This window comes from Callorhinchus milii, unplaced genomic scaffold, assembly GCF_018977255.1.
Source record: "Callorhinchus milii isolate IMCB2004 unplaced genomic scaffold, IMCB_Cmil_1.0 Scaffold199, whole genome shotgun sequence".
NCBI lineage: Eukaryota > Metazoa > Chordata > Chondrichthyes > Chimaeriformes > Callorhinchidae > Callorhinchus > Callorhinchus milii.
In genome coordinates, this window is record NW_024704940.1 from 41,030 (window position 1) to 54,875 (window position 13,846).

Sequence of the window (13,846 nt, forward strand, 5' to 3'; positions counted from 1 at the left end):
TTGAAAATCCATATAAACTACATCAACTGCACTACCTTCATCCACCCTCTCCGTTACTTCAACAAAAAACTCTATATCAGGTTTGTTAGACACAATATGCCTTTAACAAATTCGTGTTGGCTGTCCTTTAACCCATCTTTTTCTAAGTGAAAATTTATTTTGTCCTGGATTATAGTGTCTAGAAGTTTCCCCACTGTAGTTCCCTGGTTTATCCTTTTGCCATTTTTACACAGTGGAGTAACAGTTGCAACCCTGCAGTCCTCTGGCACCACCTCGGTGTCCAACGGAATTGAAGATGGTTACCAGAGCCTCCACTGTTTCCACCCTTACTTCCCTCAGTAACCTAGAATGCATCCCGTCTGGACCGGGTGACTTACCTACCTTGAGCACCATCTCCTCTCTGTTTAGTAGCCTCTCCTTTAGTATCTCCTCTCTGTTTATTCTTATCTTATCCAATTTCTCTCCCCTCCCCTCTGATACTGTGGCATTGGCTGCATCCTCTTCTTTTGTGAAGACTGATGCAAAGTATTCATTCAGTATGTCAGCCATGCCCTCTACCTCCACAAGAAGATTTCCTCTTTGGTCCCTAATTGGACCATCCTACCTTTGACTGACCTTTTTTTCTCTATATGCTTATAAAATACCCTTTTATGTTATCCGCTAATCTTTTCTCATACAATCTCTTTGCCCCTCTTATTTCCTTTTTCATTTCTTCTCTGCATTTTCTATGTTCTATTTGATTATCTTTTGTATTTTGGATCTGACGTTTATCATAAACCTCCTTTTTCTGTTTCATTATAATCCCAATTTCCTTATTCATCCAGGGAGGTTTGGATGCCCTACCTTTCCCCTTTGTGAGAATGTATTTGTTTTGTCCCTGAACTATCTCCTTCTTGAAGGCTTCCCGTTGCTTGTTAGCTGTTTTTCCTGATGGTCTTGCTTTTCAGTCCACCTTGTCAAGGTCCCTTTTTAACTCACTGAAATTAGCCCTCTTGCAGTTGAGTATCTTCACCTTTGATTGCTCCCCTATTCCTTTCCATAAGTACTCTAAACCTAATGGTGTTGTGATCACTGTTGTCCAGATGCACATCATCCCTTTCGAAGGCCATAACTGTGTCTTTAATCAATATTGCCACCCCCCCTCTCCTTTTTTTCTTTCCGTATCCCTCCTGAATACATTGTAGCCAACAATATTCAGCTCCCATTTCTGCCCTTGTTTGAACCAGTCTCCATTATTGCCACTACATCATAACCCATGAGCCTGCTGCCTACCAATCTTATTTGTCACACTCTGCATTTAGGCACAAGACCGACTTAGTCTGCTCTGCATTTCTCCCCTGTCTAATCCCTCTTTTTTCTGGATTACTCCTTATTACATTGCTATTCATCTCTCCTAGTCCTCTATGTTTCTCCTCTGTGATGCTACATCCTGATTCCCTTCCCTCCTCAAAACATTCAGGCCATATAGTTTGGGAGCCAGGTACATGCACAGCGTTAGTAGTACCACTAAAAGAGGCCTTACACACCACATCACACATGTGCCAAGTGGGAACAATTTCTAAAACATTCATGTGAAATACTGCATACGTTTAGAATACCAATGATAACAATCCTTGCATTTGATGAAGCACCTTATCACACCATCGAAGCATCTTTGATGGTGGAGTCCTGTAGCTCAGTGGTTAGAGCATTCGCCTTGCAAGCGAGACACCTGGGTTTAATTCCAGGCAGGGCGAAACCTTGGGCACGTTTTCTTACTCCACACGCCTCATAATAATCCCTCCAAAACAAAAAACAATAATAAATTGGTCATTTTCAATCCACGACTATTTGTGGGCCATTGCTGTGTGCAATTGGCTGTCGTGTTTCGCTCACAAATATAGTCAATTCACTTTTAACAGTACATTCTGCGAAGCGCTTTGAGACGTCTAGAAAACGTGAAAAGCACTATATCAAATGCAAGGATTATTATTATTATCTCAAAGTGTTTCACAGGATTTATTATTGTAGAGTATAGTGACTGTATTTTGTCAGCAGATTCTTTAGCTATGTTTGCACACAGAAATGTTCTACAATAGGCGTGAATGGATATGTAACTGGTTGACCGGAAGAACCCAGAGGATGGTGGTACAGGGAATGTCTTCAGCCTGGGAAAATGTTACCATTTGGAGTCTCACAAGAGTCTGTTTTGAGACCTCTCTTGTTTAATATTTTTATAAATGGTCTGCAACTAGGAGTCACAAGCATAGTGACTAACTTTGCAGATGACACCAAGCTATTGAAGGTGGTAGATTGCAAACCTGATCAAGATAAGGTTACAGGAGAATTTGAACATACTTGGGACAGATTGGGCAAACGAGTGGCAGATGAAATTGAATGTGGACAAATGTAAAGTACTTCACATGGGGACAAAAAATCCAGGAAGGGACTATTATTTGAATGGAAGGAATATAATATATGGAAAATAAAAAGGACCTGGGGATCCTGTTTGATAATAAATTGAGGCTCTCGCCACAATGCTCTGTGGCAGTGAGTAAAGTAAACCAGATGTTGTGATGTATCAAAAGATTAATAGTAAGCCGAAATAGTGGAGTAATCCTGCCACTATATAAATCATTGGTCAGAATGCACTTAGAGTACCGTGTACAGTTCTGGTTGATGTAGTACATAAAAGGATATGAAAGAAATCAAGAGGATACAGAGGAGAGCAACCAGAATGATTGAGGGAATGGGGGGACTTAACTATGAGAAGAGACTAAGTAAATTGGGCATGTACACGCTAGAAAAGAGAAGATTGAGAGGAGCTATCATTGCTGTCTTTAAGATTCTAAAGGCTAGGCAATGTAGATCAGGACAGGCTGTTTCAAGCGTCCAGAATAGTAAAACCAGAGGACACAGCCTGCGATGGAAGCGGATAAATTCAGACCAATTCTATGGAAACACTATTTCAGTGAGCGAATAGTAAACCTGTGGAAAAGACTCTCTGGGGAGACGGTTGAAGCAGGAAATATTGATTCCTTCAAACTCAGATTAGATAGTTTTCTTTTAGGAAATAACATTATGGGAAAGTACATAGGTTGTTTGGGACATATTCGTTCAGCATTTCTTATGTTCTTAAGTGAGTGATCAATTTTTAGCTGGAGGGTTGTTGGCCAGAGCACTGGGAAAAACTCCCTTCTCTTTTCAATTAGGGCCATGAGATCTTTAATATCCACCTGAACAAGCAGACAGGAGTTCGGTTTAATGTCTCACCCAACGGATGGCATCTCCATCAATGCAGCGCTCCCCCCAGCACTGCATTGGAGTTAGCTTACACAGTAAGTTCAAAACTCCAACATGATTCGAAGATGCAAGTGCTTCCAATTAAGCCAGGCCAACACCCTTCCTTTCATCAGTTTACAGATCACTAGTTGTTAATAATTTGCTTCTTCACCAGTAGCAGTGGATTTCCTTCGTTTTTCAGAAGGTATCCAAGTGACAAATTGTTCTGTCCTTTACTGTGCAGAATGAATTGATGATGTGCTGGTTCACTCACTTACCTAACCCAGTAGGTGCAATGGTGAATCAATTAAACACGTAGATCAGTAAATCGTTGTAGAATTATTTAACCTGTTTACCTAGGAACAGTAGGAACCTGTTTTTTAGTTGATGGGCGGATCGCTTTTCCAGAATCACTTTTAAAAAAAATTCACAACTGTTTGTGGGACACTGCTGTGTGGAATTGGCTGCCGTGTTTCACCCACAAAATATGCAGTCAATTCACTTTACAATATATTCTGTGAAGTGCTTTGAGATGTTTTGAAGACGTGATAAGGCTCTATATCAAATGCAAGAATTATTATTATATCTAATTCCTGTAGATATAGCAATCCATCCATATTGTACAAGTGATAAATGTGCTTTTAGAGTTTTTTATTGATCTGAATCATTCAGCCAATTAATAATTTTATCAAAATTATTACCATCTATTCCTCAATATAGGGAAGCCACATTGACAAAGCTCCTCAGATATAATAATAATAATAATCGGGAATTTAATCTAGTGCCTTATCATGTCACCAAAGTGTTTCATAGGATTTACTAAAAGTGTAATGACTGTGTTTGTAGGTGAATGTAACAGCCAATTTGCATGCAGCAATGGCATACAAACATCAATGAATTGAATGGGGATTTTATTTGAGGTATTGTTGGCTAGGTCCCCAAGAGAGAGAATCTCTCCTCTTTTTGAATAGTGCCATGGCATCTTTAACAGGCCCGCAGCCGTGAACTTGGTTTCACATCTCATTCAAAGGATTGTACCTCTGAGAATACAGTGCTTCCCCAGCACTGCACTATGAGCTCAAAGCCTTGACACTGTATCCTTCTGACTCAGAAGCGAGAGTGTTATTGACTGATCCAGTCTGATACCTAGGATTGAAACCATGATTCAGTTACTTGATCGAAAAATCTCTCTTCAGGAAAGCAGTAATGTGATTGCTCTCTTCAGGAAAGCAATAAGTGACTTGTGATGCAAACTGTATTTTCTGCAGGGAGAAGTCAATGAGACCTTGGCTCTGACCTCTGACCTCAGGCTGCAGTGAAGTAAATTTGCCTTTCAAGGATTTTCACCACCATAAGCTTTGCTAATCAGTAAATTTATGTGAATGTTGAATGTTGCCTGAGGTGCAAATAATGACATCTTTCCACGATCGACACACCAATTGAAAATAGTTATTCCATTGCCAATGTACTTTTCAATGCTGAAAACGCTCTGCGAGAAATAAACGTTTGCACTCATCTGGCAGATGATATGAATCTTGCTCAGAACTGATTTTTTTTATAATAATAACATTCCTTGCATTTGATATAACGCTTAAGGATTTTACTGTAAAGTATAGTGACTGTGTATGTCCTTTACTGGAGAATGTGGCAGCAAATTTGCACACAACAATGGCTCGCTAAACAGCCATGAATTGTTATTATGAAGTGAGTTTATTTGGCGTATTGTTGTCTACAATTCATATCTCATGTTCTTTCCCTTGAAAGAACGTGCTTTGGGACGTCCTCCTGACGTGAAAGACACTCTCTAAATGTAATTTTGTTGTTGTTGATGTATGTCACAACACAACAGCCTGCATTTATATAGCGCTCTTCACATGGGATAACGTCTCAGAGCTTAACAATTGCGGAGCTTGACGTCGAGTCAGGGAGAGGGAGACATGTACACGATCGTACTCTGATGTTTGAAAGTGACTGCCTCACCCCTCAGGCTGCCGAAACCCTCACCCATTCATTCGTCACCTCAAGGCTTGATTACAGGAACTCCCTCCTCATCGGCCTTCCGAACGCTTCCCTTCACAAACTGCAGCTCATCCAAAACTCTGCAGCTCGTGTACTCTCACGCACCAGGCTCCGTGACCCCATCACTCCCACCCTCGCCCGACTCCACTGGCTCCCCATCCCCCAGAGGATCGAGTTCAAGATCCTCGTCCTCACCTTTAAGGCCATCCATGGCCTTGTCCCCTCCTACCTCTCTGACCTGCTGACTCCCTACCAACCTGCCCGCTCCCTCCATTCAGCAGGCTCCGGTATGCTCCATGTCTCCCGCCCGATCCGCCCTACCATCAGTGGCCGGGCTTTCAGCCTCTCTGCCTCCACACTCTGGAACTTCATCCCACAGTCCCTTCGCCTCGCTTCCTCCCTTGCCTCCTTCAAGGCCGGTCTCGAGACCCTTCTCTTCGACTGTGCCTTTGGTCGCCCTCCCACGTCTCTGCCTTCCCTCAACCCTACACCACCCCACCCCATGCTCGGGCCCCAACATCTGACTGTTCAGCGCTTTGGGACATCCTCCCCACGTGAAAGGCGCTCTATAAATGTAATTTTGTTGTTGTTGTTGTTGACCCAAGGCATGGACTAATTGGTCCAAATGGTTTGTTTCTGTGCTATATCATTGTGCGTCATTCTCTGTAGTGCGGAATTCACATGTACAGATCTGGAAAGGATTGAGTACAATTTCAATAGTTCCAAAAATTTGTTGTGGAGCGACCAGTGGTCTGACCTGCAGCAAATTGTAATTCTGTTGACAATTCCTTGCTTATCAGCACATGCGTTCAATGTTTCATTTCCCAGCACAGTCTCAACGCTCCTGTTAAGAGACACAAAATGAAATCTGAGGAATCCATTATTATGGAGTCCTGTAGCTCAGTGGTTAGAGCACTCGCTTTGCAAGCGAGAGACCTGAGTTCAATTCCAGGCAGGTCAGGGCGAAACCTTGGGCAAGTTTCCTTACTCCACACGCCTAATAATAATCCCTCCAAAAACCAAAAACAATAATAAAATTGGCATTTTCAATCTACGACTGTTTGTGGGACATTGCTGTGCGCAATTGGCTGCCGCGTTCGCCCACAAATTTACAGTCAATTCACTTTACAGTGTGTTCTGTGAAGCGCTTTGGGACGTCCTTCCGACGTGAAAAGCGCTATATCAAATGCAAGGATTATTATTATTATTATTATATTTGATCAATTCATAATAAATTAACATATTTGAATAATGCAAGCTTAATAATATTAGAAGAGAGAATGGAAACATTACAGAATCACAAGATGTTTCCTATTTTATGAACAAGCGAGAAAGGGTTTAAATATTTAGGAATTGCATTGCAATCTGTGAAGGATTAAAAAAGCTGGTTATATTACTCCGTTTTAAATTGGCTTTGATTATAAATTACATTTGATTTTTGGTGAACTCCACTGTGCTACCAATCCAGAACAAGTCACCCGGACTTTGCTTTCACTCTATTAAGGACCATTTTGGAATGAAATTCATGAGTTGTTGAAGCAACGAGAATCATTTCCAGAGACGTAGATAAGAGGCACATGGTCTCACATGGTCAGGCAGAATTATGTATTTTGTACTTTTTCCCTACTGAACTCAGCCATGTTATCAGGAGCTGAACAGCTCCTCACACATTGAGAGAACGTTTTGGGGAATCATGCCTCAAGGATCGTGCACTTCAAGGTCTGTCTCAAGATCTTCCTCTTTGACTTTCCCTTTGGCTACAGTCTAACCCCCATTCCCCCACCCTCCAGCCCTCTTGATTCCAACTCTCAGCTTGAGTGCAAACCTTTAACTGTTCAGCACCTTGGAACGTCTTTCCAACATGAAATGTTCAATATAAATGTAATTTGTTGTTGTTATGGAACAACAGAGTGGGTCATCGCAGCTCATTAAATAATAATAATAATAAATGTGGCTATGGAAGGTAGGATGGGAAGGGGGAAGATGTAAAACTAAGGGATGGTAAGGCGTTACATGTGACTTTAATTGGATTATTGATACTCACATTAATATACATAAGTTACATGTTATATCAAGGTGTTTTCAACCATGTTCTGTGCTTTGGCATGGCACTATTCAAGAAAAGAAGGGAGTTTTTCCCGGTCAGCAATCCCCCAAATAAAATTGGCCACTCCTTCCAAGGCTATTTGTGGGATACTGCTGTGCGTAAACTGGCTGCCGAGTTCATCCACCAAATACACAGTGAATCCATTTTACAGTATATCCTGTAAAGCGCTTTGAGTCGTTTCGATGCTGTGATAAGGTACTATACCAAATGTGAAGAATATTATTATTTGGTTTTCTCTATTCTTGTAGATTCCCTGGAGTCCCATAGCAGCAAATGACAGCACTCACTTTTATCTATTTATTTATTTATTTATTTTCATTGTGGAAGTAAACACTAAAATCCACTTAATATCCCTTTCCCTTTCCAAGCCCTTAAAATGTGGGAAGTGAGAATAACAACTTGGTTCTATTCCAGTTCAATGTGGTTTTCCTTAGATAAATGTCCAAGAGGAACCATGTTGCAACCAAGTCACCATAATGTTATGTTTTACAGTCGCTCCTAAGACCAGTGGTAATGCAATAGGTGCTATGGCAGCCTTGACTCAATGTTAATCCAAGACTCTAAGGGGAGATTTTCATTAGAGTGTACATATTCTACATTGTACATTTTAATTAAAGTGTTCATTAGAGTGGCATGCGCAGCAAGAACAATGGAGTAGCTCTGTCCTTGAACATCAATGTGTTAAAATACAAATTAATACCACTTCCAGATTCAGCAAACCTCTTCTCGCCCTCCTCTTTCACCACCACTATAACCCGCATGAAACTGATCATCTGTTATTCAGCCCCCACCCTCTCGAACTCCGTCCCGCAGTCCCTTCGCCTCGCCCCTTCCTTTGCCTCCTTCAAGACCTTTCTGAAGACCCTCCTCTTTGACCATGCTTTCAATCATCCTGCTTTCCCCCCCTGCCCTCCACCCTCCCCAAACCCAACCCCCAGCTCAGGTCTGAAACTCTGTCTGTCCAGTACCTTGGGGTGTCCTCCCGAAGTGAAAGGCACTATACAAATGGAATATTGTTGTTGTTGAAGGCATTTTTGGATATATACCAATGCATATTGCATTACAAAGATAGCACATATTAACACAGTAATAAATTCAGGCAGGAGTAAACAGTTGGTCAATCAAGCAATTCATCCAACTTCCCAAACAATTTTTTCAACACAACTGTATCTCATCATCAAATAACAATGAATGCTCTTATTTTCCAGGGGCTTCACTAGTTCTTTTTGGAAATTCTTCATAATTTCGGCCACAAAGTATACAGGCAATTCACTTTACAGTATATTCTGTGAAGCACTTTGAGATGTCTCAAAAATGTAATAAGGTGCTATATCAAGTGTTAGTTTTATTATTATTATAATTTCATTGTGTTACCGCCTATGCTAGTCGCTTGCTCCATAAATTCTCTTACACTTACACTTCCCGGAAAGGGTGAAAACTTAGGCAAGTTTCCTCATTACTCAAGCCTCCGTAGTGATGCTTGCATCCAGTTAATGCTCAGGGACAGGATGGTTTCATCAGTCCTGCAGATAATGGGACCCCTGAGCGTTGATGGAGCCTTGGGTTTCAAACTTGATCAACAGATGTGAGTGCTCCCAATTGTGCAGCATTCTCAAATCAGTATTCTGTACTGAACACTGAGAGTGTGGATATCTCCAGGGAGGACAGTATAAACCGATTGGTGGAACAGGGGGACATAGGTAACAGGAGTAATGCTGTTGTCATAGGGGATACAACAGTGAGAGGTATAGACCGACGTTTCTGTAACAGAAGATGGGAGTCAAGGATGGTGTGTTACCTCCCTGGTGCAACAGTCTCAGACATCGCAGAAAGAGTGAATAAAATTCTTCAGGGGGAAGGAGAACATCCAGAAGTAGTAGTCCAAGTGGGGATCCCTGATATTGGTAAAAAAAAATGGCTGAGACTCTACAGGGTCAATATCAAAAGCTGGGGAACATACTAAAGAATCGAACATCCATGGTGGTGATCTCTGGATTACTCCCTGTGCCTCAGTCAAATAAGTACCAAAATTGCAGGATCAAGCATATGAATGCTTGGCTGGAGAAATGGTCCAGAAAAGAGGGCTTCAGGTTTCTGGATCATTGGGACCAGTTCTGGGGCAGGTGGGATCTATATCATATGGATGGGTTGCACCTAAACACGGCTGGGGCGAATGTGCTTGCAGACAGGCTAACTAATGCTGTTGGGGGGGGGGGGTTTAAACTAGTTTTGAGGGGGGAAGGGAATGCAAAAAACAAAGAGCTAGAAAATGGAGAAAAAAAACAGGGGGGAAGTGCAGAACAGGTTAAGTTGGTCTTGGAGTGCATGTGCCTAAATGCACAGAGTTTAGCAAACAAGATTGGTGAGCTGCAGGCTCAAGTGGTCATAGGGGTATACAATGTAGTAGCAGTAACAGAGACTTGGCTCAAGCAAGGACAGGATTGGGAGCTGAATATTCCTGGCTATAATGTATTCAGGAGGGGTTGGGAAGGAATAAAGGAGGGGGCGTGGCAATGTTAATCAAGGATATTGTCGTAGCCGTGCAGTTTCCTCACAGAAAGCTGCCTCTTTCCCCAGGGAAAAACTTCCCTGTCCTTCATTCCCCTTCCCCACCCTAACACTATGACCTCCCAACCCAGTCATTCCCTTTCCAGAGCAAACACCAGTTTGCTTCACGTACACCGCAACCCATTTGCCCCACCATCCACCATTTTACCCCCGCTGTCTGGAGTTCCATTCCTGGAGTTCCTCTGACTTGTTCCTTCCCTCTTTAAAGCACATCAAGACCTAACTCTTTGACCATGCTTTTGGTCATCTTTTCCCCTCCCCATCCCAACCTCCCTTGGCTCCCACCCCCAACTCAGGTGCCCAGCCGACAGTGTTGAATGCTTTGAGATGTCCTTCCAATATGAAAAACGTGCTGTGTAAATGTGGGTATGTTTCTGGAAGGAAAACACAAAATATTGCTTAAGCAGCCTGCGGACCTTTCTCTAATAGGAAATCCAGGCCACAGGAGCCAAAAGGTTTGCACCCCCCCATATATTAAGCCCATTGATAAATGTCTCTGTTACTTGTGCTTTGAGGTGTGGACCTTTGGCATAGCACAATTTATTGTGAAGCCGACAAATGATTACATTAGATATTTCCATTATATATATCCAACCCAAAATGGGATGAGCTCCCAGTATAATTTTGAGTCTATATTTTTCAGATTTGCTAAGAAATCATGACAGAATGATGAAAAGTATAATCTTTTAATTTCTTTTCATCCTCAAGGTTAAAAAAAATAGATTTACTAGGAGGAAGTAATGTTTGCAGTATCCTTGAGAACAACATGTGAACACCCATAAAAGTGACAGTTTGGTTTGATGTTGACATTATGAGTCTGTGTTTTATGGCTCCATGTTTGAGCATCGTCTTATTTCCACCTGCAGCAAAACGTATGACACCACACAGGCCATTGCAACAACAGCAGGAATTACCACGTAAATAGCATCTTTCATGCTAGGAGAATATCTCAAAGTGCTTTATAAAGACTGGACGGTAATAATAATAATAATAATCCTTGCAGCCCAAGTTTGGAGGAAGCTGGGGGAGGGGAGGAGGGGATGTGGTGAAAAGTGCTGTCAAAGAGGTAGATCTTTATCAGTTTGAAGGAAGAAGGCCCTTCGGCCCATCTGATCCCATCCCTCCAGAACTCCCACCCTACTGTCCCCCCCATCACAGCATCAAACTGCCTTCTGGCCTGGCCTCAACTACCCTTCCTAGCATCCTGTTTCGGTTGCTTTATGCAGCTGAAATCAATGTCGGAAGGCGCAGGTGGAGAGATTTCAGGAAAGAATTGTGGGGGAGAAAATCAGCTTACTTTACGATGAGGAGACAGAGCAGGCGGGGGCACGAAGCAGGTAGCAACGGCAGTCAATTTATGCATAGAAATATCCCACAAACAGTCATGAAATGAATGACCAATTTTATATGGGGAATTGTTGGTCAGGCATTTGTAGGCACAGACTAGCTATCATATTTACTCCCAACTAAAATTGGTCATTCAATTTATGGTAACTTTTGAGAAAATTTGATGTAATATGGTTCTATCACCTGTGCAATTTTTTTTTGTTGGTGGGGGTAGGACATGAAAAAAGTGGACTTTCATTCTCCGGGAAAATTGCTGACATTGTCAGTATTACACGTGTTGGTGGTTCTCAACTGTTTTGACATTTTCTGACTACCTGCATGAGGGATGGTCTTGATATCCTTACTACTCTCTGTGCTATGCTGGCTGCAAATCTGTCAGTTACATGTCAATCCTTGTTATCCAGGATAAATGTGCTGTCACCTCCGTGGTTCCCAAAGTCACTTCTGCAAACATGAAACATCGTTTGACAAAATAAGTGGCTCAGGAATAATCTGCGGACTCGGATGGGATTTTCCTAGATGCCTACTTTGCTAGCAGAGCATTTACCCCATTCATCATGGATTTTGTTTGGCCAGTCTAGTGTCTAACACATGTGGAAACCCATCACCATGCTTAAGAATATCCAAACCAAGCTGAGATTTCCATGCATCCCACCTACACATGGAAATCCCAGATAGATTGTTGGAGTGGAATGCGGACTCTCTTTTGGACAGATGCATTCTGTTTACCTAATGCTGGAAAGTATTAGGCCCAGGTTGGCAAGAGACATCCTGTGCTGCAGTTTAAGCCAGGTTTAAAACAGTTCTCATCTTCATTTCTGTACAACAACAACAAAATTACATTTAATAATAATAATCCTTGTATTTGATATAGCGCTTTTCACGTCTTCTAGACGTCCCAAAGCGCTTCACAGAATATTCTGTAAAGTGAATTGACTGTATATTTGTGGGCGAACGCGGCAGCCAGTTGCGCACAGCAATGTCCCACAAACAGTTGTAGATTGAAAATGACCAATTTATTATTGTTTTGTTTTTTTGGAGTGTGGAGTGAGGAAACTTGCCCAAGGTTTCGTCCTGCCTGGAATTGAACTCAGGTCTCTCGCTTTCAAAGCGAGTGCTCTAACCACTGAGCTACAGGACTCCACATTTCAAGAGCACCTTTCACATCAGGAGGATGTCCCAAGGCGTAGAGAGCAGTCAAGCTGTAATAAGATTACTGCAAATCTAAGCACAAATATGAACCAATAGAATAAATTGGCAGCTGCGTCACTCTACAAAATACAGAGAAGTGCAGTGAGCCACGCTAAATAGTCCAACTCACTCAGATTTAGCTATACAGAGGCTGTGGCCTGACTGCAGCTGATGCAAAGGCAAATTTGTAAATGTAAAATTGGAAGTTAAAAACACTCCTGGGAAAGGGCTGGATTATGGAGGTTTTAGTGTTAATAACGAGGCAGTAAAAATTAATGGGTTTTCACTGAGCCCAGAGCGAGCTGAATGTAGATCCAATAGCGCTGTTCCAGTTTCTCAGCTTGTGACATTGTATTGCGTGCAGCATGAAGCTAATCAGTCTGCGCAGTGGAACCAATGAATTTACAGTCTGAATTTCTCCTACATTCACTTAAAACTCTCACATTTATTGGAATCCAAGTGAAATACACGTTGCAGAAACATAACATTTATTATTCAATATTGAATAATAAACCCGCTCTGGGAACCAGACAGAGAAATTTGCATTTTAAAAAAACTCGTCATTTTATAGCACCTTATATCAATATGTCTTAAAGTGATTTGCAGGTAATTACTGTCAAGTGGAGTGATCATCTTTATATAGGCAGATGTGATAGTCAATTTGCATTAGTAATATTCCACAAACATAAGTGTTTGAGATGAAGAGATGAACCGTTATTTCAACTGGAGCATTATTTGTCAGCAGACTCGGAGAAATTCCCTTCTACAGGATGGCTAAGTAAGATCATGGGATCCTTTAACACTAACCTAAAACAGGCAGGACTGGACATCATCCTTTCTATTGTTGGGAATCTCTGGTGCTTGCACATCACTGTGAATTATGATCAAGCTGTGATCGACCTTAGGAGCCTTTGAGAATATCTCCCACTCCCTACCTTATCAGGCCCATTGTTGCTTTGGGTTTTATCACCATGGCTTCTGCCTTAGCACCCGTAAGAGAACATTTGAATGAATCTCAATTTAAGAATAAAAATATGAAAATCTTTAGGAGCCAATAAGAATTTGCAGAAATTGACATGACTTTTAATGCCTTCAGCCAGTGAAAAACTTGATCCTTATAAACATCCCACCCACCTCCAAGCTGGCGGGTGAAAACAAGCCCTCTTAAAATCAGCTGGTTCACTCTCTGCACCTAATCAGAGCATTGCAGCAAACCAAGGGTAGACTGGGACTGTTTCATTTATTACCTAATAACATAAAAACCAATGCCAGGTCTAATCAATTTGGTGATTCAGACAGAACATCTGCAACCAAGAATAGGGGAAGGACCTGAAATAGTTTTGATGTTTTTGA

General features: G+C 41.8%; 1 non-coding gene across 1 annotated transcript; it reads right to left on the reverse strand.

The window, feature by feature from the left end:
* Window positions 1–12,371: 12,371 nt before the first annotated feature.
* Window positions 12,372–12,443, reverse strand: trnas-uga. Its single transcript has one exon. It is a non-coding gene; the product is annotated as a tRNA-Ser (tRNA).
* Between the last annotated feature and the right edge of the window lie 1,403 nt (window positions 12,444–13,846).